The 23587-nt window shown below is 38.9% G+C and overlaps 1 protein-coding gene across 2 annotated transcripts in view; it reads right to left on the reverse strand.

Annotated features, from left to right (window-relative positions):
• Positions 1-23587, reverse strand: part of tcf7l1b (transcription factor 7 like 1b) — a 163860-nt gene that overhangs the window by 106778 nt on the left and 33495 nt on the right. The window contains exons 1-4 of one of the 2 annotated variants that reach the window (XM_067412976.1): positions 13981-14079; positions 13659-13879; positions 8666-8765; positions 8408-8539 (exon numbers count right to left, since the gene is read on the reverse strand). The gene's annotated coding sequence lies outside the window, so the exon portion shown is untranslated. Of the gene's footprint in view, positions 1-8407; positions 8540-8665; positions 8766-13658; positions 13880-13980; positions 14080-19920; positions 20035-23587 lie in introns of those variants that run through there. The other variant, XM_067412975.1, reaches the window with a different exon arrangement.

Genomic DNA, 23587 nt, shown 5'->3' on the forward strand with positions numbered 1-23587 from the left:
GCAGATATACATTTAAAATGTACAGTCCTTTCATCCACAAAAACAAACATATTGATGTCTCCTCTGGCACTACATGGATTTTCCTCCAATCAATGCCCCGCCCCCTAATGTCTGCAGCCATCTAACAAATCATGGCTCATGACTGTAACAAGACAAATGCTTTTGGCCTGCTCCTCAAATGACTAAATGTGGGAATATGTTTATAGTTAACTACCATAATAATAATTTGTTTTGATTTTGGTGCTGCGTGCAAAGTATGTACAATTGGACAGTGCGCTTGTTTAAAAAAAAAAAAAAAGCTAAGCATTCGTGCTTGCATATTTATTCTCTTTATTTGTGTGGGTTGAAGACTGACAGAATGGTTTTAGTACTGTCAGCTGTCCATTAATCTATTTTGAAGTTCTTTGTTCAAATCACATTTATGACTCTCATCATACTGGTGTGGCATGTTCAGAAGGAAATACTATATATTACAATCATGACCATTACTTCCTGTTCTTCCGTCACACTGGCAATGGAAGGTTAAATCGAGTGCATTGAATTGTGGGGTAATTCTGCACAGAAATTTTCGGCAACTGTATTAGGTCATCTGGGGATTCTCTGCATACAGAAAATTTGCATAATTGTGCACAGCTTATTAAATACAGCTTATGTTTGCATGTGGCAATAATGTGGTTTACAGTGCATATGTGTGTGTGTGTGTGTGTGTGTGTGGGCATGTCTTGTGATATATGAGGACACAAATGTGTATAATGACATGGGTATGACACAGGTATTACAAGGAGAGGGTGAAATATGAGGACATTACCCATGTCCCCACTTTTCAAAAGGTTTATAAATCATACAGGATGAGTTTTTTTTGAGAAAGTAAAAATGCAGAATGTTTCCTGTGATGGGTAGGTTTAGGGGCAGTGTGTGTGTGTGTGTGTGTGTGTGTGATGGGTAGGTTTAGGGGCAGGGGCAGTGTAAGGGGACGGAAAATACGGTTTGTACAGTATATAAACCATTACGCCTACACTCTAAAAAATAATTCAGTGGCTTAGTAAATATCACAGTAATAATTAACTTTATTAACTTAATAAAAATCTCTCAATATCATTTACTTGATGGTTTTAGTTAAACATACCAAAATAATTGACTAAAAATCCAACAGTTAATTTTGTCTAAAATGTATAGTTATATTTAAGTTTTTTTCACTAAAATAATTTAGTATTCAAACAACCAATTCTTTATTTTAAATATACTTAATACATTTGTGAAATTTATTTCAAAATATTTGAGAATGGAGAATTAAACTGATCTGTTTCAAGAACCACAAATATTACTTAATTAAAATCAAGATTATTAATATTTAACACACACTGAGGAAATTGAGTAAATTTACTCGATTAAAACTATGCACCCCTCCCCCACCCTCTGACGTGACGACAGCTCGACGGTTGAGTGAGTGCGGATATTTGAATTCTCCTCAGTCACCAGAGCAGTCTTCTTCTCAGCGTCGCAGAATTGGGGCATTTCCACTGAAATTCAGGTTTGTATGTTTTTTTTTTTTATCTATATAATCATTACTGTGCTAAAAGGCATTTTATTTAATTCAAAACAACATACAGGGACAGTGTGAGTCACCTTAATTTAACGTGTGGCGTTGGTCTTTGAAACGCCTGCTGTGTGGCTCAAAACACACAACTTTATTCGTAAAGATAATGAATATAATGAATTTGGACGATAAAATCTTATTAAAACTGGGCACTTTTTGTTTATTGTCAGGTTATGGAGTCTGGCGCCTCGCAGCATCTTTCATCTACGACTGAAACGCAGGACAGCGGTCTCAAGTTCAAAGTCCACCCGCAGACCGCTAACGTTAGTCCATCTCAGGCTCGAGAAACAGCGCTGATACGGTGGAAATGGGATAACAGACCGGTTGATTACACTTGAATTACTTTTAAATGTTTATTTTTTACTTCTAAAATGTTTGTTACATGAGTTTAAATGTTGTAAAATAACTGTTATTCTTTACATGTCAAAACAGTAGCCTAATAACTGTTATATGCTGTAACGTTATTGCTGTACTCGTCGACAATAAAGCTCATGTCATGTATAAGTGTGTTTGTGTAGACTGTGGAGTATTTTACAAAGGTTTAGAGGAAATTAAAGTTATACTATACAAGTTAGTAATACTCATAAATAAAAACAGTTCATATTAGTCATAAATATTGGTTTTTAAAATGCTTTTTACCCAATTTTTTCTACTCAAATTGAATTTTTTAATGTAACAAATGCAGTTACTCAGATCTACTTAATTTTTTTACTTACATTTACTCAGTTCTTATGGTGTCTATAATTGATTCCACTGCTTTAAAATTTACTCTTTTTTTTAGTGTAAAAATGTTTCACCAAAAAAATTGAGTAAATCATAGTATTAGTTTTTAGAGTGTATGGAGAGTCCCTGGAATGTCTCCATGTCACACAAACAAACGTGTGTGTGTGTGTGTGTGTGTGTGTGTGTGTGTGTGTGTCGGGGTTGAAATGATCGCAAGTGTGCGCTGGAGAGAGTGACAGCGAGTTCAGATCCCTGTCTCTCACGGCTGCTCTTTCATGTGTTGCCAGACTGAACTGATGTAGGTCTCCCCATCAAAGCTCTGTTTAATTCAGTCCTAATGAGGGGTTCCTGTCCCTGCCCCTCTGCTTACTGTATCAGCAACCTCCACAGCTCCCACGGTGATATCTCGGCTCTGTTAAAGGGTTAGTTCACCCAAAAATGAAATGTATATCATTAACTCCTCACCCTAATGTCGTTCCACACCCGTAAGACCTCCGTTCATCTTCACACACAGTTTAAGATATTTTTATATTTAGTCTGAGAGCGTATGCAAGTGTATACACACTATACTGTCCAGAAAGGGAATAAAAACATCATCAAAGTAGTCCATATGAGACATCAATACGCTGATTCATAACCGTTTTAATCTTTATTTCAGGTTTGAAAACAAACGCGGAAGAGAAGCCAATGCTGAATAAAGTCGTAGTTTTTGTTATTTCTGGACAAAAATGTATTTTGGATGCTTCAAGAGACTCTAATTAACCCACTGATGTCTCATATGGACTACTTTGATGATGTTTTTATTCCCTTTCTGGACATGGACAGTATAGTGTGCATACACTTGCATACACTCTCAGACTAAATATAAAATATCTTAAACAGTGTGTGAAGATGAACGGAGGTCTTACGGGTGTGGAACGACATTAGGGAGAGGAGTTAATGACATACATTTCATTTTTGGGTGAACTAACCCTTTAACTCACGCTTGTGCGTTGTATGTATGTGCACATCTAAGCCAAAACTGCATCTTACTGGACACTGTTTTTAGCATGTTTGTTTTAGACAGTTTTTTTTACCAATAAGCACAGTAAAGACATGACATGATGTTGCAAGCTAAATTTAAACTTACATTGCTGAGTGCTCAAGATCATATCTTGGGCAAAGCAGTGAAAGGTAGCAGAAGCAGACCCTGCCTGGTCCAGTCGCACCGCTCTAAGGATGGCCTGCAAAGTCATGTCCCCCTTTGGAGCCTAAAGCCATTTCATGGGCTGAGACATTTTTATGGATACTGTGTTTAGTGCCAGTGTAACTGGTCCTACTCGCACCACTCCAAGCAGTAGTCGAACCATCAACCAGCATGAGAGGTGGGCATACTAACTGGCCTCCGTTACACTCACAACAGATGCAAATTTCCATCATAGGAGGGGCTTCTGCCAGTCTCGTTGCAAATTGGCTGACATGGATTTTCATTGGACATTTTTATTTAGATTATGTCTCTCACAGTGGCCATGCACCTACGATGACAATTGCAGACCCCTCCATGATTTCTAAGTGGGAGAACTTGCAAAATAGCAGGGTGTTCAAATACTTTTTTTCCTCACTGTATATGTATATATATATATATTAGGGATGTCACAATACTCAATATAATATTGAACCGTTCGGTACGGCATTCACGGTTCAATATGCGCTGGTGAATTGCGTTTTTTTGGGTTTTGCATTTAATGAATTATTTCCATTCCCCTCCGTTTGAAATATTCCTCTCAGTTTATTGCGGCTCTGTTTGAGTGTGCCTGTGAGTCTACGCGCTGATATGAGCAAATATCCAATCATATGCACTAAAGGTAAGGAGGTGTTTACCCGCGTTTTAAAGCCTTGCCGGTTAAACATTCACGCGGAAAATTTTTTTTAACCGGCAAGGCACGGACTGTTCAATGCATGCACACTGTTTTGCATTGAGCGCGCACACTAAACCTCTGTCAAACACACGTGATTACTGAACAGTCTCACTGCTCTAATACTGTCAAATACACACAAGGTTAACATATAAACACAGTCGGTTATGTCTAAAGTGAAAGTAAAATCGCGTGCATCTAAATATGAGATGTGAGCAGGCCTTCAATTGACAGCAGCAGCCTACTGAACACGTGTCCTTAAAGGGACAGTTCACCTCTAAAATGATGTTAATAAAAAAAAAAACGCTTTTAAATGTTGTATATTGAAGACTTTGTAGTTTTAATTTTAGCCTACATTTATATTCAATTTCATACTTAAATGCTACTGTACATCTCTGAGCTGCCACTGTAAATATATATATTTATTTTATATTATACAATACACTGGGAATGTGTACAAGCGTTTTTTAGGTAAAGTTTTAAGTTTAAGTAAGGGTTTTCAAGTCTTTTAAGTAAAATAAAGAAAGAGTATTGCAATAAAAACATTTTCTCCTTAACTTTTCCTGTTCCTGTCGCCTAAGAATAGAATAGCAAAAAAACCCCGGACCGAACCGAAAAACAGTGGTTAAAAACCGAGGTATGTATTGAACCGTGGACTATTGTTGCATCCCTAATATAAATATATATATATATAATATATTATTATAAATAAAATCTATTAATATTATTATTATATATAAATTTTAAAATGAGTAAAGTGCGTTTTTTTACAACTTTCCAAATTTGTCCGACCTCCTCACTCACTTTCAAGCGAGATCCTTTTTATTTCTATAAAAGTACGACAGATGTATCCTACAGCTCCAGGTATCCCTTGAGTAAACTGAACTGTTGCACCCCTAGTATTAGTATCAGCCTTCATTCATAAAAAGATGCCATTACAACAAATTATTTTATCCTCATTGTTGTCACTACACTCTTACTAGAAAAGGTTCTATCAGCGCTACGTATTTGGAACGCCTAAAAGGTTCTATATAGAACCCTTTTTAAGTGCCAAAAGGGTTCTTTCTTGTCATTATAGAACCTTTTTAGTATAAAAGGTTCTTTGGAGTTTAACTCCTTTTATGCTAAAAAGGTTTTTAAAAAATGCATTTAGAGTCAACTCCAAAGAACCTTTTATACTAAAAATGTTCTATAATGACAAGAAAGAACCCTTTTGGCACTTACAATATATAGGTTCTTCTATATAGAACCTTTTAGGGGTTCCAAATACGTAGCGCCGATAGAATCTTTTCTTCTAAGAGTGTCTCAAGTATACTTGAGAAAGCTCCTGATTGGTTAACAGTCGAGGTACTTTAACTTGCGCGAATCAAGAGTTATGCACATTAAACGCCGGAAACGCTCAATTCACATTGCTTCATTTGTGCGAATCACGCCACAGGATGTCTGTTTGCATCTTTGCATTGACTGAACATGTAAATCACTCATGCTTAACACTTCATTTGTGCCTGGTGTGAACAGGGGGTCAGGGGGTCTCTCTGAACCACCTTAATGTTCAGCATCGCCTTGGATGATGTGACAGCGATAGGTGGAGAGGAGAGAGAGTGATAGAGCCAATTCAGTTAAAGGGGATCATTAGGAGGCCATGATTGATAAAAAAAGCAATGGAGGGAATTGACACCAGGGTTACACCTCTACTCTTTACGAGAAGTGCCATGGGATTTCTAATGACCACAGTCAAGACCTCGGTTTAACGTCTCTTCCAAAGGAAACTAAATGTATTTCGTTTTAACCATGAAAATAGTGCCTTAAATTGCATATTGCATTATGTCACATAAACTAAAATAAGTAAAATTTCCCTTTCTCTGTTTGCAGTAATTCTTTTTTTTTTTACAGTGGGTGAAACTGGTGAAACATTTACTATAATACCAATAAATATTAAATCGTTAGTTCACCCAAAAATGAAATATCTGTCACATAAATATTCACACACAGTTTAAGATATTTTATATTTAGTCTGAGAGGCGTATTTTTTCATAATTCAGATCGCATTTCAAACTGCTGAAATCACGTGACATTGGCGATCTGAATCATGAATCAATTCGCTGATTAATAACCGTTCAAATCTTTATTTAAGGATTGAAAACAAACCCGAAAGAGAAGACAATGCTGAATAAAGTCATAGCTTTTGTTATTTCTGGATCCTTCAAGAGACTCTAATTAACCCACTGATGTCTCATATGGACTACTTTGATGATGTTGTTATCCTTTCTGGACATGGACAGTATAGTGTGCATACACTTGCATACGCTCTCGGACTTAAGGCCCTTTCACACTGGACGCGATTTTGACGTGTGAAAAATTCACGCAATGGTTTTTTTTCCCGATCAGCTGTGTGTGTAATGAGCGCTTCCACACCGAACGCGAATGTGCTGAGGCGAAAAAACGACATTTATTTTTTTTCTTTCGATTTTTTTTTACACTAGCGGCGACAAAAACGACTTCAACCAATCACATAAAAGGAAACAAAGGTGACGAAATGTCCAGTTGATGTCACAAGCTATTCAATCAACTTTAACCTTTGCCAGGCATGGCGTTTCTCATGAGATTACAACTGTAAGCTGTACAGCTGCAGCTGTGTTTGCCCACTGCATGATACAGACTGCACTATCTTATAACCTTTTATAAATAGTTGATTTTTTTTTAAAACATTGTGTCCGTGATTATGGAAAGTGAACGTGTTGCCATCAGTAGGCTACGTCTGTGGCACTGAAATGTTTAGATTGTGACTCGACTGGAAACATCTGCTCGGATCGATTGATTCCCTGAAGTGCGCGGTTTGTCTCGTCAGATGCGCTGCCGTCTCTGGAGGAGATCCTCAAATTGTTCCACAGACTTTAGAAAGTAAGTGCTGAACCGGCCATGATAAAGTTTTAGCTCCTGTTCAAGATTAGCATCCTCCCCTTCAGACTCTGTTCTATAAGACTGGCTGCACCCAAAACCTTCCTCTCGGTCCTTTAAATAAAATGAAAAGCTCGTCTTCACTGAATGATGAAGTGCCCGTGTTTTCTCGGCTGTCGCAGCGAATGTTTTGGAATGTTGGAGCTCTGAAACGTCGCAAATTCGTGTCGCGGCTGATGTGAATGGTTTTGACGCGGAATATTCGCATGCGAAATATTCGCTTATTCGTTACGCTTTTTCGTTACGCGTCCGGTGTGAAAGGACCTTAAATATAAAATATCTTAAACTGTGTGTGAAGATGAACGGAGGTCTTACGGGTGTGGAACGACATTAGGGGGAGGAGTTAATGACATATATTTCATTTTTGGGTGAACTAACCCTTTAATATAAAATAAATATTTATGTTAATCAGCTATAGTTTTTAGTAGCTGATTCAGTGTCAGTACCATCATGCTTTGTTTAAACATTAAATGAAGCCCAGATCAGCCAATAAAAATGTTCTCGCTGTGCACCTGACATCAGTATCTCTTTCATCTGAGTTTATGAAGGCTTTTCCTTCCTGTCTGTTCCACAGGCTGACAGCCATCCTGAGAGGCAAACTGAACTGCAATCGTGTGTTTTATTAAACAACTTCACATCCGTTTCACTCTTGGCAAGCCAGACCTGTGGGGTTTTTAACGGTACGAGTGTCATATTAGATGACAGCTCTCACAATCTAAAGGGTATAAGAGAAAACTGATTAAAGAATATTTTTATCCTCAGGTTTGACTATTTTTATTCTTAAACATTGAATGCTTTAAGGTATAAGAAGCTGTATTCTGTTGCTGGCTGACTCAAGTGAGATGCTTTTGTCCGACATGCTGTCGATGTGAAAAAGTGCTAAAACAAAACGTTGAAAGGTTTTAACTTTGGAGCAGTTTGATGGTGAAAAGAGATATTTCTGAAGCTTTTCATTTGACTGAAAAACAAAAACCACTAAAACTATTGGCCAAATGCACCGAAGCCATGTACGGAAAGAAAATGAAAAAAAAAAAAAAATGTAATGTATGTTTGTCAGCCGTCTTTCAGGGTCTCTGATTGAAACTGTGCTCCTCAAAGGCCATGGGCTGCTTTTAAGATACATTATATTCTGAGGCTTCAAAGCTTGCCAAATGCAGCCTGTGTGCGAACGCAAGGACACTTGAAAACATTCTTGTGTTCTCCAAATGGACCCAAAGAGGTTCGGCTGCCGTACCTGCAGTTTTGCTAATGCGCTCCCGCATCTTGTTTTCCCTCATAACATTGTGGACTTGCACCTTGCCATGCGTTCTTTTGCCCAGTTCATCTATTAATATCTTCTTCCTAGTAAGCCAGAGTGGGTTGTGCTCTTTGAAACACCAATAAATACAACATAAATACATATTAAATAAACAGAACACGCTTAAGATTCCTTGAAAACAATCTTAAAGGGATAGTTCACCAGGAAGTTAATATTCTGTCATCGTTTACTCACCTTCATGTCACTCCAAATCCTTTATGACTTCTGTGGAAAGGAGTAATTTTGCTGCTATGTTCCATACAAAGAAAATGGATGGTGACTAGGGGCTGTAAAGCTGCAAGAAAGACAAAAAAAGTTGTCCATAAGTCTTTTGAAGCCATACAAAAGCTTTGCATTGTTCACTGGATATTTTGCACTCATGTTCAAACTTAATTTGAGCTTTTGCATATTCAAACTCGGAGCGTTATAAGACACATGGGAACAGTAGCTATGTAAAACATTAGTGATAAAGCAGCGTTTCTGTGTCCAGTGTTCAAGAGAACAAAATCATCACTTCCTGGGAAATTGGCGCAAAATATTCATAAAAAGTCATAAAAATGGAAGTTGCAGCAATCGGGGAAGAAACTGTGGCTCTTTTTTCCTCTTTTTTGCGTCTCAGAACGATCAGACTAAAGGTTGTAATGTTCTCTTGCGGTGTTTAGGGACGCAATCGTGTGAGACGCTTCCGGAGGGAATTAAACTAAGTCATTCTGAGACTTCAGCTCAGGCGTTTCAGAGCCAACATTTGAGATGCTGTGATATGATTGGTCTGCTGATTAGTCCAGTTATCCAGTTATCCAATCACAGCCTTCGTTGAGGCGCAATCATAACATCTGAGTAACATTTGAGTGTGTTAAAGTGATGTTATAATGCTACTCTGTGCGTTCACTCAGCGCTACTATGAAGGGGGTCGCACACCGGATGCGGAGCTCGGCGGCGCTCGGCGGCGCGCCGCGTCTTTAAAATTAGAACACATTGTTTTCAATGAGTGTACGCACACCGGTGGCGGCATTCGGCACCTGTCCGCGGCGACTCAGGAAGTTGTTCTAAATCCTGCCGCGCCACGGAGCGCCATTTCAAGGCTTTATATTAAAAGTTTATTATCGTTAAGGTATACTGATTTCAACCTTTGCTACAAGACACATTTGTTTTACATTCTGAGTTCAACAGCTTGAATAAAGTCTAAACATATTTTGGGGAAATGTATAATAAACGTAGCCTTTTAAAATGTGCGCGTCTGGTGTGCCATACCTGAGACGCTGCGTGGCGCGCCGCCGAGCGCCGCCGAGCGCCGCCGAGCTCCGCGTCCGGTGTGCGACCCCTTTGAGACACTAGCCTGGATGCCAGCCGAACTTAGCCCCGCCCACAATTTTTTTAGGTCGGGCAGTTTGGTCTGGCCTTGCTTGAGTAATTATCCCCGAACAGAAACTGTTTGGACCAATGAAATCATCAGGGCGGGCTTTAGACGATGAAGGACAGATGATCAACAGTAACGTAATCATCACATCATCAAAGGGGCTTGAGTTATATTTACTCGAATCCTAAACGGAGAGCTTGTTTGTATCTGCATTCACCTTCACAATTTCTCTCAGAAATGATGATCATGTTGGGTAAGTACTCTGTGTATCATTAAATCATTAATTTTTTTTACAACACCGGCAAAGATTGTGTATTCCAACGCGTGTGCAGACAGGGTTGCCAAGTTTTTACAACAAAACCCGCAAACTACTAGCCCTAAACAATAGCTTCTCGGGGGGTTCTCCAGGGGGGAAATGGGGTTTGGGGGTAAAATGTGTGTTATTTTGGCAAGGTGCCTGCTAAAATTTGCACTCATGGGTCTATATATCACATAATAGTCGCTACAACCCACGGACATAGAAAACAACCCGCGGGGAAAAAAATGCGGACTTGGCAACACAGTGCAGTTGAACTATGTTGACATGTGACAATGCGTCGGTTCGTTGCTCTGATTGGTTGTAGGTCTGTCCAATTGATGTCTTTCCTGGTTCGGTTGAAACACGCCCCATAATCACAGCCCAATGGAGCAGTTTCATACTCATATTCTGACTAGAATTGAGTATGACCACGTCAGGCTAATGAGACACTTGTTCACACTGCAGTGAGAGATCATATTAGGCATGGTACTCTGTGCGGTAAATCAAGAACACCAGATTTAAACAATAAGACTAACTGTGTTGAGCTGGAGAACAATCATTAGTTTCTCTCCATCAATGATCCAAACAGTGTCTAATAAAACACATCAGATATTAAAGCGGCTTTGGTGTTTCCATGGTTTCTACAAAATTAAACAAGGGTAAATCGAAATCGAGGGTAAAGCGGGTATGATGTCATTGATAGGAGATGTACGGACACAGTCCATGTCCTGGTTAAAATCGCTTATTTCTGCGGATTAAAACATTCTTGAAAACATTTGGTTAAAACGATAATGTCAGTACACAAGTCAACAAATTCCATAATATTGTTTTTGGTTTTTGGATATTTCAATCCAAATATTTAAAATACTGTGCTTTTAACACAAATTATAATTTGCAGGAGGGACTTTTAACATGTCCTTGAGTTTGTCTCGAGTTACCACATAGATCCTGTCACCACAGACTGAATTGATGTAAATATTCTTGTCTATTACAGCATCAGCTCCATCTGTGTTTTCTCAGCTGAGCTCATTCTATCTGAAAGTTGCCATCAGATGATGGAGCGGCCCCTTGTGCAAGAGGTTGTCGACCTTATTTGAGTCCTGTGCAGAACCTCACGGGTCTGACATGCACAGGATGTTTGGCATTAACCAGTGGCCATACGTCCGAGCGAAAGCATGGATGACGGAGGACAGCTGGAAGTAACATTAGACGTCTCTCTCTATCTTTCATTCCTCTGCCACTCTCTCTTTTTTCCCACTGCCGCACTTATGAATCCACCCTTTGTCTCAGACTTTTAATGGCTATGCAGATAGATCCAGAATATGGGCGATTAGATCATCTGATCTTCCCCTGGTAAGATAAGCTGATAACTCTGAAATGGTAACAAGATGTTTGTTGACTTCAGATTCTTCTTTTATCAACGTCAAAGCCAAATTGACCTCATTCACTGTTAAAATGAAAATGTACCCTATTTATTAAGTAAAAAACATGTTAAAGATCTTATTGTGAACCATAAGTGCCTTGAAATGCGCAGTGTTATTCAATGTTTTGTTGATGTAATTTCCACTGAAACAGGAAGATCACAGCTCGGCCAGAGCCATTGAGCTCGGTGAAGCCAGTTTCCTCCTAATCTCTCCCAGTTTCTCCTCCTGATCTCCTCCATATCGCTTTAAAATACAGCATTCAGTCCAGAATTCAAACGGGTCTGATACGCTTTCTGCTCTGGGCCAACTCGATCACATGATCCACTCTGTGCTATCATGTCTCTGGACCGGAGCTGCGGCGGTTCACTGACACTAACGTGAAACCAGACTTCATTCACTCCATTGGAAAGAATATCTACACTGTCTGCTCGTTCCCTATCCCCTATATAGTGCACTGTCTGATCGTTCCCTATCCCCTATATAGAGCACTGTCTGATCGTTCCCTATCCCCTATATAGTGCACTGTCTGATCGTTCCCTATCCCCTATATAGTGCACTGTCTGATCGTTCCCTATCCCCTATATAGAGCACTGTCTGATCGTTCCCTATCCCCTATATAGTGCACTGTCTGATCGTTCCCTATCCCCTATATAGAGCACTGTCTGATCGTTCCCTATCCCCTATATAGTGCACTGTCTGATCGTTCCCTATCCCCTATATAGTGCACTGTCTGATCGTTCCCTATCCCCTATATAGTGCACTGTCTGATCGTTCCCTATCCCCTATATAGTGCACTGTCTGATCGTTCCCTATCCCCTATATAGAGCACTGTCTGATCGTTCCCTATCCCCTATATAGAGCACTGTCTGATCGTTCCCTATCCCCTATATAGTGCACTGTCTGATCGTTCCCTATCCCCTATATAGTGCACTGTCTGATCGTTCCCTTTCCGCTATATAGTGCACTGTCTGATCGTTCCCTATCCCCTATATAGTGCACTGTCTGATCGTTCCCTATCCCCTATATAGTGCACTGTCTGATCGTTCCCTATCCCCTATATAGAGCACTGTCTGATCGTTCCCTATCCCCTATATAGTGCACTGTCTGATCGTTCCCTTTCCGCTATATAGTGCACTGTCTGATCGTTCCCTATCCCCTATATAGTGCACTGTCTGATCGTTCCCTATCCCCTATATAGTGCACTGTCTGATCGTTCCCTATCCCCTATATAGTGCACTGTCTGATCGTTCCCTATCCCCTATATAGTGCACTGTCTGATCGTTCCCTATCCCCTATATAGTGCACTGTCTGATCGTTCCCTATCCCCTATATAGTGCACTGTCTGATCGTTCCCTTTCCGCTATATAGTGCACTGTCTGATCATTCCCTATCCCCTATATAGTGCACTGTCTGATCGTTCCCTATCCCCTATATAGTGCACTGTCTGATCGTTCCCTATCCCCTATTCGTTCCCTATCCCCTATATAGAGTACTGTCTGATCGTTCCCTATCCCCTTTATAGTGCACTGTCTGATCGTCCCCTATCCCCTATATAGTGCACTGTCTGATCGTCCCCTATCCCCTATATAGCGCACTGTCTGATCGTCCCCTGTCCCCTATATAGTGCACTGTCTGATCGTCCCCTATCCCCTATATAGTGCACTGTCTGATCGTCCCCTATCCCCTATATAGTGCACTGTCTGATCGTCCCCTATCCCCTATATAGTGCACTGTCTGATCGTCCCCTATCCCCTATATAGTGCACTGTCTGATTGTTCCCTATCCCCTATATAGTGCACTGTCTGATCGTTCCCTATCCCCTATATAGTGCACTGTCTGATCGTTCCCTATCCCCTATATAGTGCACTGTCTGATCGTTCCCTATCCCCTATATAGTGCACTGTCTGATCGTTCCCTGTGAAGATGAACGGAGGTCTTACGGGTGTGGAACGACATTAGGGAGAGGAGTTAATTATATAAATTTCATTTTTGGGTGAATTAACCCTTTAAATCAGGCGTTCACATAATCTCGTTTTCCTAAAGGGACTGATTGTTCTAATGCTGAACTCTTTGTTCAATGAACCACAAAAGGAGAATTTATTTTTTTACCTTTGTATCTTTAGTGAAAGGTTCTTGTGAAATAGTTTGTGTAAGGGGCAAATGAAGGTACATGTGTCCCAGCTGGCCTCTTCAGACACAATGAACTCTGCTCCTCGTCTGTGTGGTCCTCAGATTAGCTGTTTTAGACCCGGCTTAACTTCCCTTCAGCCCTCTATTCTTCTCCTCGCTCCGACACTGGGTTTAGCCTTTCCAGGATGCGTTTGCACGGTCTGTTTTAAACATTGAGACAGGAACCCCCCAGGGGGCAGTTGAGGGGATGTCAGGGGGGCAGTTGAAGAGGTCAGGGAGATCCAGTTATTCTGTTTCCTACCACTGGCCTTGGGAATCGCTGAGCCACCACCGCAACCCTGATGCCTGTTCCCATGCAGTCTCTCTCTCTCTCTCTCTCTCTCTCTCTCTCTCTCTCTCTCTCTCTCTCTCTCTCTCTCTCTCTCTCTCTCTCTCTCTCTCTCTCTCTCTCTCTCTCTCTCTCTCTCTCTCTCTCTGACGAAAAAAAGTGGCAATATGGATAACCAGGAGGAATAAAATATTAGGTACTGGATCACTTGATGTAGAGATGGTATTGAAAGGGTTGGTTGCTGCTCGAGTTAAAGTTAAATTTTCATATTTTAATATGGTTAATAATGTATTACAATTTTCAAATATTTGGGCTGTTGGAAATGTTTTGTGTGAAGTTGATGTTAATTTGAGGTTATGTTGAAGTGAAATAATCTCTCTCTCTCGCTTTCTCTCTCTCTCTCTCTCTCTCTCTCTCTCTCTCTCTCTCTCTCTCTCTCTCTCTCTCTCTCTCTCTCTCTCTCTCTCTCTCTCTCTCTCTCTCTCTCTCTCTCAGCATTTCATTCTCAACATACACGCAGACCAGCCCTATAAAGCAGCGTGTCTGGAAACCATCATTTTTATGTGTTGCTGTGTTAAAAGTCAAGACCATAAAATTACACGATTACAACACAGCCATTTTCAGGCTCTGGGTAGATTGCGGCCTACAGTCCTGTTCTGAGAGCACTTTCAGTTTAGAGTTGGGGAAAATAGCACTAACCTGTTGCTCTCCCGCTTTCTCTTTTCTCAGAGTCATCGTTCTGGAAAACACTAATGGGGACAGAACAGGAAACAAACACTCTCGGTGGGCACTGCTCTGATTATATCAGTGGGCTATTTTTGACACGGCAGAATAAAATGCTTTGTGCAAGAATCATCTCGCTGATTTGTTTTCCTTATGGGTGAATCTTACGAAACCTTCCAAGAACACATCTGGGTCATATTTTGCCTCCTAAAATCACAACAAAGAAGCAAGTCTAGCGTAAAGAAAGGACGTCTATTTTTGGACAATTAATTTAATAATATTACGTGCATTTGATAGCATGCAGTGTTTTTAAAGACTTAATGTATTTTATTTTTTGAATTACATCAATGTTATATTTTGCAATATATTATATATTATAACAATAAATTTCAAGATTTAAAAAAGTACATTTATTTTGTTTAAAAAGTGATAGTTTAATAAATAACTAAAATAAATGCTGACTATATAATAAAAAAATAATAATTCTAATGAAATATAATAATAAATTCTTGTTAGGCTGTTTAGTAAATATATTTAATATTTAAATATATTAAATATTATTATACATTTATGTTATTTAAAAATACTTAATATATAATACATATAACAATAATACATGCTTTATAATGATATAACATAATATATGTTATATTTATTAAAATTAATAATAATATATAATACATTTGGATATTTTGAAAAACTTTTACAACATAAATAATTAATATTGATTAAAATATAATACATTTATCACAACACAATAACTAAATATTTTTATTATTATAAAAATAATAATGAATATATAATAAATTCTGATATATGGAAAAAATACAAGTATATATTTATATCTCATCTTGTTTAAAGGACATTTAGATATAATAATAATAATAATAATAATAATAATAATAATAATAAATAATTTACTATCATATTATTATTATTTAAAAATATCTGTACATTTAAAAATATATATTTTGTTTTGTTTATTATATTTTTTTGCAGTGCTTTTTGATTATCTTAACGTGCATATATTGGATGCTGTTTTTAAATCTTGCTCGACTGGTTGTTATTGCAGCACTGAAGATGCTCTCGATCTGCTTGGTGAAACCCAACACCCAACGATAAATGAAAGTAAGACAAATCAACACAAAATCAGGCACTGAAGACAAGCTGCTCTGTCTGACGATCCCCGAGCCAAACCTATACGAGCCGATTCAGACAGGGAAGAATGCGGAGGAACAGGCCCAGCGCGCTCCTCTATCGCAGCCGCATCGGTCAGTTAGCGCTCATGAGGGCGCCGTGTGTGTGTGTTTGTCTGTGTGTAGTAAGTAAAGGTGAAGCAGGAGTGGTAGACATGGGTGTGAATTACACTGTAACTGCCAAGTTTACAAAGTAGGTTTCACCAAACCTCTCACTGCAAGAGCTGAGAGAAATAACTGGATATATTTCAACACATCTCAGCAGGCAAGCCAATTTCACAAAGACATATCTGGGTCATATTTCATCAACAAAAAACAAAAAACAAAATGTAATGTATTAATGAAATATGATTCATAATATAAAATATACTGTAATTTTAAGATTTAATTAAAAGACTTTAATTAAAGACTAAAAAAATGTTTTATTTAAGAAAATATAATTTTATGTGTCGCATCATAAATTGCATCTGAACACCCCAGGCTATTTTTATTGCAAAATGCATTTACATGTAACATTACCATATACCTAAATATCAAAAATTACATTTCATCATTTAACCTGATGAACCATCCTCCCGTTCTGATGATGACAGGTGTTAACCGGCAATGTTAACCAAAAATATGCACAATCCATCAGAAAAGTGTCATCCAGGCACCTCTGGAATACTATTTTGACTCTAATTATTATCTTCTATATTATTTATAAGGGACAGTATGCAAATTAGCACAGGATCAGCAGTGGCGGCGTTTCACAAAAACCTAAGGTATGGCATGAGTTCTTCTGGATATACATTAACAACATTCCCATATAATCACATTATATCTAAACAAAATGTGGAATAAAATCCACTAAAAGAACTTAACAACAATACGAAAGCAATGCAAATAGTTGCAGAAACAGGCCTATGAACCTTCACTGTGTGCTAACCAAACGTGACACGTGAGAAAAATGATCTTTCCAAGTTGTTCAGTTTTTTGTATTAATCAGGCGCAACGGCAATTCACGACGATTAAATTTTACAGTTTTTATTTATTTGGCCTTGTGGCCGGAACAACATGCAAAGTACGACAAGTGCAGATTATGTGCTTTATATAATGTAACAAGAATTGAAAGTGAGTTTGAATATCATTTATTGTGACCTTTATAGGCATAGCCTTTCTGAAATATCTGCCGAGAGCGTGTCAATTAAACTCCCCCTGTAGATGCCGCATCGACACGACATCCTCATTAAACCCGTCTCCGGCGTGACCACTCCAATCTTTCGAATAATCTTACGAATATCTACTGATCTAATATGATAAATGAAAGGAAGCAACTATGTTCAAACTGTCAACTCAAGGTGAACAAACCAGTTTATTTATTCTATGATAATAACATTTCTTTCAGTTACTCTGTGTGTATTTTTAATCATGCTAAAATGGTGTAATATTTAGGAATTCAATATTGTACTTATCCATTTCGTTGCAATGCAGTGTTGCAGAGAGAGCCCGCACACACACGCCCTTCTGATTGGCTGCGATTTTTGATTGATTGATCTCGGGTCGAGTCTGGTTTGCTGCTGAAAATCTTGTCACATCATGTCTGGTTAGGAAATGGCATTAGGCTTTTTAAATTAGTTTTCAAAGCTGCAACAGAACTAACGAGCATCATCATGAGCTGTTTATTTCCCCTGCTTGTCTGAATGCCAGGGAACGGCATATGTAAACGCCGCCCCGGCCATCAGTCTATGTGGTGGTGCAAGGCGGCAAAACTGAAATTATGCTATTTAAAGGAGATATATTGTATGTAGAATTGAGAAACCCTTGTTTTTAGCGACACCGGTGACCGTTAAGTGAACTGCAGTCACCCGCACTCGTGCACACGCAACGTACAAGAGCCTGAACGTGATTCAAGGCCTCGAGGAAGTCCTTTTCGTTTTTTGTTCAGAAGGTTAAAAAAATGATTTTAGGTTAATAGTTTGGGCTCTGTTGTTAACCTTTAATATGATATTAATGTGTAAGGGCTAATAGTAAAGCAAGGGCTCCCTATATACACTCATCTAAAGGATTATTAGGAACACCATACTTACACTGTGTTTGACCCCCTTTCGCCTTCAGAACTGCCTTAATTCTACGTGGCATTGATTCAACAAGGTGCTGAAAGCATTCTTTAGAAATGTTGGCCCATATTGAGCTTGTGCAAATTGTAGCCTCTGTTTCCTATTTGTAGTGGAGATGAGTGGTACCCGGTGGGGTCTTCTGCTGTTGTAGCCCATCCGCCTCAAGGTTGTGTGTAATGCTTTGCTGCATACCTCGGTTGTAACGAGTGGTTATTTCAGTCAAAGTTGCTCTTCTATCAGCTTGAATCAGTCGGCCCATTCTCCTCTGACCTCGAGCATCAACAAGGCATTTTCGCCCACAGGACTGCCGCATACTGGATGTTTTTCCCTTTTCACACCATTCTTTGTAAACCCTAGAAATGGTTGTGTGTGAAAATCCCAGTAACTGAGCAGATTGTGAAATACTCAGACCGGCCCGTCTGGCACCAACAACCATGCCACACTCAAAATTGCTTAAATCACCTTTCTTTCCCATTCTGACATTCAGTTTGGAGTTCAGGAGATTGTCTTGACCAGGACCACAGCCCTAAATGCATTGAAGCAACTGCCATGTGATTGGTTGGTTAAATAATTGCATTAATGAGAAATTGAACAGGTGTTCCTAATAATCCTTTAGGTGAGTGTATGTTTATAGCATTAGCAGAGATCTTTTTTTTTTTACCTTTAAGAAACGTTTAGTTATAATTTAATTCATTTAAGGACAGACACAATTTGTTCAGTAAACCGAACCGTCAGTTTTGTGTACCGTTACACCCCTAGTGGGCAGCGTTGGATGTTCACTAACAGTATATTGCTAGTCACTTATTTCGAACGTCGTTTTACCCCTAAGCGAAGAATTAAAAATGACTGGACCTTGAGTTTATCGGGGCATTAACAGTATGATTTGTGTGTCTCATCAGGTGCCTTTGGAAGGATTTTTCCATCAGCGCTGCTTCTTTTTTTTGGAGGTTTAGTCAGTGTGCATTGTAGTGCACTGCAGCGCAATCATAATTCTGAGAAAACCTGAGTACCTGCCAATGAAAACAAGGCATTTTGGTTGGCAAACGTGCCTGTCTTTATCTCTCTTTCTGTCTGTCTCTCCATGCAGCTGTGTTAAACAAACAGCCTCGTGCAGCTGGACGCCTGAACATGGCGAAAGGGGAATTTTAATCCACTGTTTTTCTGTTCTTTGGCACCAGTCAGATTTATGTGCTCATAAAACCAGAAGAAAATCACCCACTCCATCCGCAGCGAAGGAGAGGTGACGGAGACGGGGGTGCTGGAGGAATTGACCCCTCACCACAATTTGTATTTTCTAGAGGAGCACAACAGACGTGGTAGTAAGGTTTTTTTAAACGCACGTGCCTCCCATAAACCCGGACGACTGCGATTCGAGTCTGAAGACGCTGTGATTTTGGACTCGGCGCTCAGATGACTTAATGAAGTGATAATTGAGTGTAAGCTGAGCTAAAGACTCACACAAACAGACACGCTCTGTCTTGGTGACTTATGAAATATCCGTCACTGTCAGAAACGAGTAAAACCAATACTTGCATAACACCCAGATCTTTTTTCCTCAGCACTGATCTGAAAACAAACCCTGCGCCGCGCACCAAACCACTTCCAGCTGTCCTCGAACCCACACAAACACGCAGTGCAATTACCATCTGATGCCAGCGGTGCGAGATTAGGTGATAAGTTAAGCCTCCGGCGTGATTTTGGAGCCGAAACTTTAGTGGCTCTCATTGTGCTGCAGCGCCCGTGTCGCATTCAGCCATATGAAACCAGCACACACACTAAAAAACACATCACATTTCATATCTCTGTGGCCTCACGATACAAATCACCTCATGCACGCGTCTCCTATAAGGTCTGAGTTTGTGATTTGTGATGGTCTGATGATGAAGGTGACTTACTGGCTTTACTCTGCATTTCCAGACAACTCCTGCCTCCTTGAAAATGAGCCGTGGAACAGAAAAGTCCAGATGTAGTGAGAACCGGCATTTCCATGATGGTGAATGATCCCAGCACTGGGGGAAAAAAAGTGTATTTATTTATTTTCGTGTTTTGCCACACAAAAAAATTATGAAACAACAACGTTAAAAGATTTCGAAATTAGCTGGTTTTGTTCAAGTCAAAAATATTTAATATAACTAAATCCACTTAAATACATTCATTTTTACCAACAAAACTAATTTTTATACGAGAAATCAGGAACAATATCTCGTAACTTAACAATAGCAAGGTACCACATTTTACAGTTTAGTTTAATATAAATATAATGCAACATATAGCCTTTTATTGTTGGTTACACTTAAGGGGGTCGTACACCGGACGCGGAGCTCGGCGCCGTGCCCCGTCTTTAAAATTTGAACACATTGTTTTCAATGAGTGTACACACACCGGTGGCGGCATTCGGCGCCTGTCCGCGGCGACTCAGGAAGTTGTTCTAAATCCTGCCGCACCACAGAGCGCCATTTCAAGGCTTTATATTAAAAGTATATTATATTTCCCTCACATCATTGAGGTATACTGATTTCACCCTCTGCTACAAGACACATTTGTTTTATATTCTGAGTTCAACAGCTTGAATAAAGTCTAAACATATTTGGGGGAAATGTATAATAAACGTAGCCTTTTTAAATGTTTTATTTGGCTCTGTTGAGCCATATTTCCATACAATAACCCCAGTGATGCAAAATAATAAAGCACAGGCAAATTTACCGTTTGCCTCTCATGGTTACGTTCAGTCTTGTGCTGCCACCTACTGGATTTACCAGGTTATACACATTACTGCGTATAGAATGTGCGCCTCCGGTGTGCGATACCTGAGACTTGGCGCTGCGCGGCACCAAGCTCCGCGTCCGGTGTGCGACCCCCTTTAAGGTGTCAATGTTACAGTGTATGTAAGTTCTGAGTAATATTAATTAACAACATGTATGTGGCAAGCAGCGAGGCGAGGGATCGTGAGAGCGGGCCGGTGGCGAGTGGTAATGAGCGCCAGCTGCGCACTACACCGATCTCGTCTCACGGAGGAGTGACTTTATGTTGAGTTTTGTTTATGTTTTGTTATTTGTGTGTTATTTGTATATCGGTTTACTTTTGTTTTGTTTATTTATTTTGAATTTAAAGTTTGTTGAATGTTCGCCGGTTCCCGCCTCCTTCCTTCCCATATCTACAAACTTTATTACAATGTACTTACTAAAGGGTTAGGATAGGATTAGGGTTTGGTTGAGGGTTAGTTGCATTACTATACTCTTATTACTATAGTAACTACATGTAACATATGTAACAATAATACAGTAAAATAAAGTGCTACCATATTTTTTACCAACATATTACCGTATTTTCTTTGCATTTTGTCAGATGTTTATGCCATAATATGTATAAAAAACTCTATTAATTTAAGCATGATATATGATTGGCTGACATATGATTTGGGATAATTCACCCAAATATTTATGTTCTTTCATCATTTACTCATCCCTTTTTTTTCGGAATATAAAAGAAGATATTTTGAGAAAATTTACAATAATATTTTTTAAATGGAAACCAAAACTATTTGGTTGGCAAAATTCTTCGAAATATCATCTTTTTTTCAGTGTTACCTTTGTGTCATTGATATACTGTTATAGTTTTTAGTTTTAATTTGAAATAGTTTTACATTTATATATTTTCTGTTTTCATTTTAAGTCAAGTTCATTCAAGGCATTTTTATTAAAATACTTTTTTTTTTTTTTAAATCTCTATGTAAATGTAAGATTTTTGGATTAAAATATCCAAAAAAAACACTAGAACAACATTTGTGTACTTACATTATTGCAAATGTTTTCAAGAATATTTAAATCCAGAGATAAGTAATTTTAACCAGGACACTGACGCAGTGACATACCCTCGATTAACTCGGGTACCCGCGTTACTCTCGATTTCCGGATTTCCATGAAAACGCCAAAGCCGCTTGAATTTCTGATGTGTTTTATTAGACCGGTGAGCAACTGTTTGGATCATTGATGGAGAGAAATTACTGATTGTTCTCCAGCTCAACACAGATAGTCTTATTGTTTAAATCTGGTTCTCTTGATTTACAGCACAGAGTACCATGCCTAATATGATCTCTCACTGCAGTGTGAAAAAGAGTCTCATAGTCACACCTTTGTTTTGAATAAGCAACATCTAGCGGCGAAAAAATACATTGTGCCTTAAAGTTATACAACAGGTTAAAGGTGCAATATTTTCAGTTACTGTTTGTAAACACAACATTCAAACTTGGCCCCTCCCTGGGGGTGGGCTCAACACAAGCCACGCCCCCCTGCCCCTGACATCACATCGGCTGCCAGAACACACTTTAGCATCAGATGAGACAGCCGCTCGAGAGCGGACGATACCTGCGGGAAGATGAGACTGATGAACCTGTTAACTGTCACTGGCCCACCGGTGGGCCCATTTGTCACTGCATGTTTAAAACAATTATATCCTATATTTATCCTGATCTAATGTTGACAAACTATTTATCATCCAAAAGCTTATGAACTCAAGATTCATCCTGTGAAAACCTCCCCAAGTGGCGTCGTCATGTTTCCTATTTAGTTAACTACTTTATAATAAAATCTTTTCTAATCTTGACAAAACACATATCGTCGGAAAGGTCTGAGTCTCACGGTTCTATATCTGCAAACTGTTTTTTGTGATATTTGCACAAAAATATATACATTTGACATAGGAAACTGCATTAAAAAAAATCTATGGAATTTCAATGACACCCGGTGGCTATTTGTGGTACAGCGCCTAAACAAAATCTCATGGGAACTTCATTTTTTGTGATATCAACTTCAAATTTGTAACATAAATTTATTAGACATATGGCTTTGATTTGATAGTAATTGTAGAGTACAAATTATTTTGTAACATATATTTTATATTAAATATCTAGTACAGTATATTTGATTTACATAAAATTTAAACTTCCATAACTTTTTTATAGTCTACTTTATGTTTTTGAAGTGATTTCACTTGAGAAATACTCTGCTGACTGTCTTCTTATGTGTATATTCCAAAGCATTCTTGAAAGGCAACCATTTAAGTTTGAACAGTGAATTTTTCATGTATATTTTCAAAATGGGGGTGACAGTTAACAGGTTAAAAAATATTCTGTTGATCATGAATAAATAGCATTTTCTGTGTGTGTGTTCATGTGTGAACGAACAGTTAACTGTGGTAAATGTGAAGTTTTTATATTTTATAACAGTTAAAAAAACTTCACGACATGACCAAGAGTGCTGTTTTCCTGAATACTATCATGACAGAAAATGTGACACTGATTTTCATATGACAGTTCCATAAACAATTAATTAAAGCTACACTGTGTGATATTTTCCCCCATCTAGCGGAGTAAAGGTATATGACCATCCAGTGAATATTAGTTTCTGTTCCTCTCAATTCTGATTTCGTTTTAAACTCCTACGGTGGCCGATTTAGTCCAAGATTAACACGGCAATCCCCCTCTTCACATTCGACACGGTGCCATCGAGTGTTAAAACGCGAAAGGCGAAGCTTGAATTTACGGGTATGTCCCTCTTTGGCTAA

Source organism: Pseudorasbora parva, chromosome 13 (genome assembly GCF_024679245.1).
Source record: "Pseudorasbora parva isolate DD20220531a chromosome 13, ASM2467924v1, whole genome shotgun sequence".
Classification (NCBI taxonomy): domain Eukaryota; kingdom Metazoa; phylum Chordata; class Actinopteri; order Cypriniformes; family Gobionidae; genus Pseudorasbora; species Pseudorasbora parva.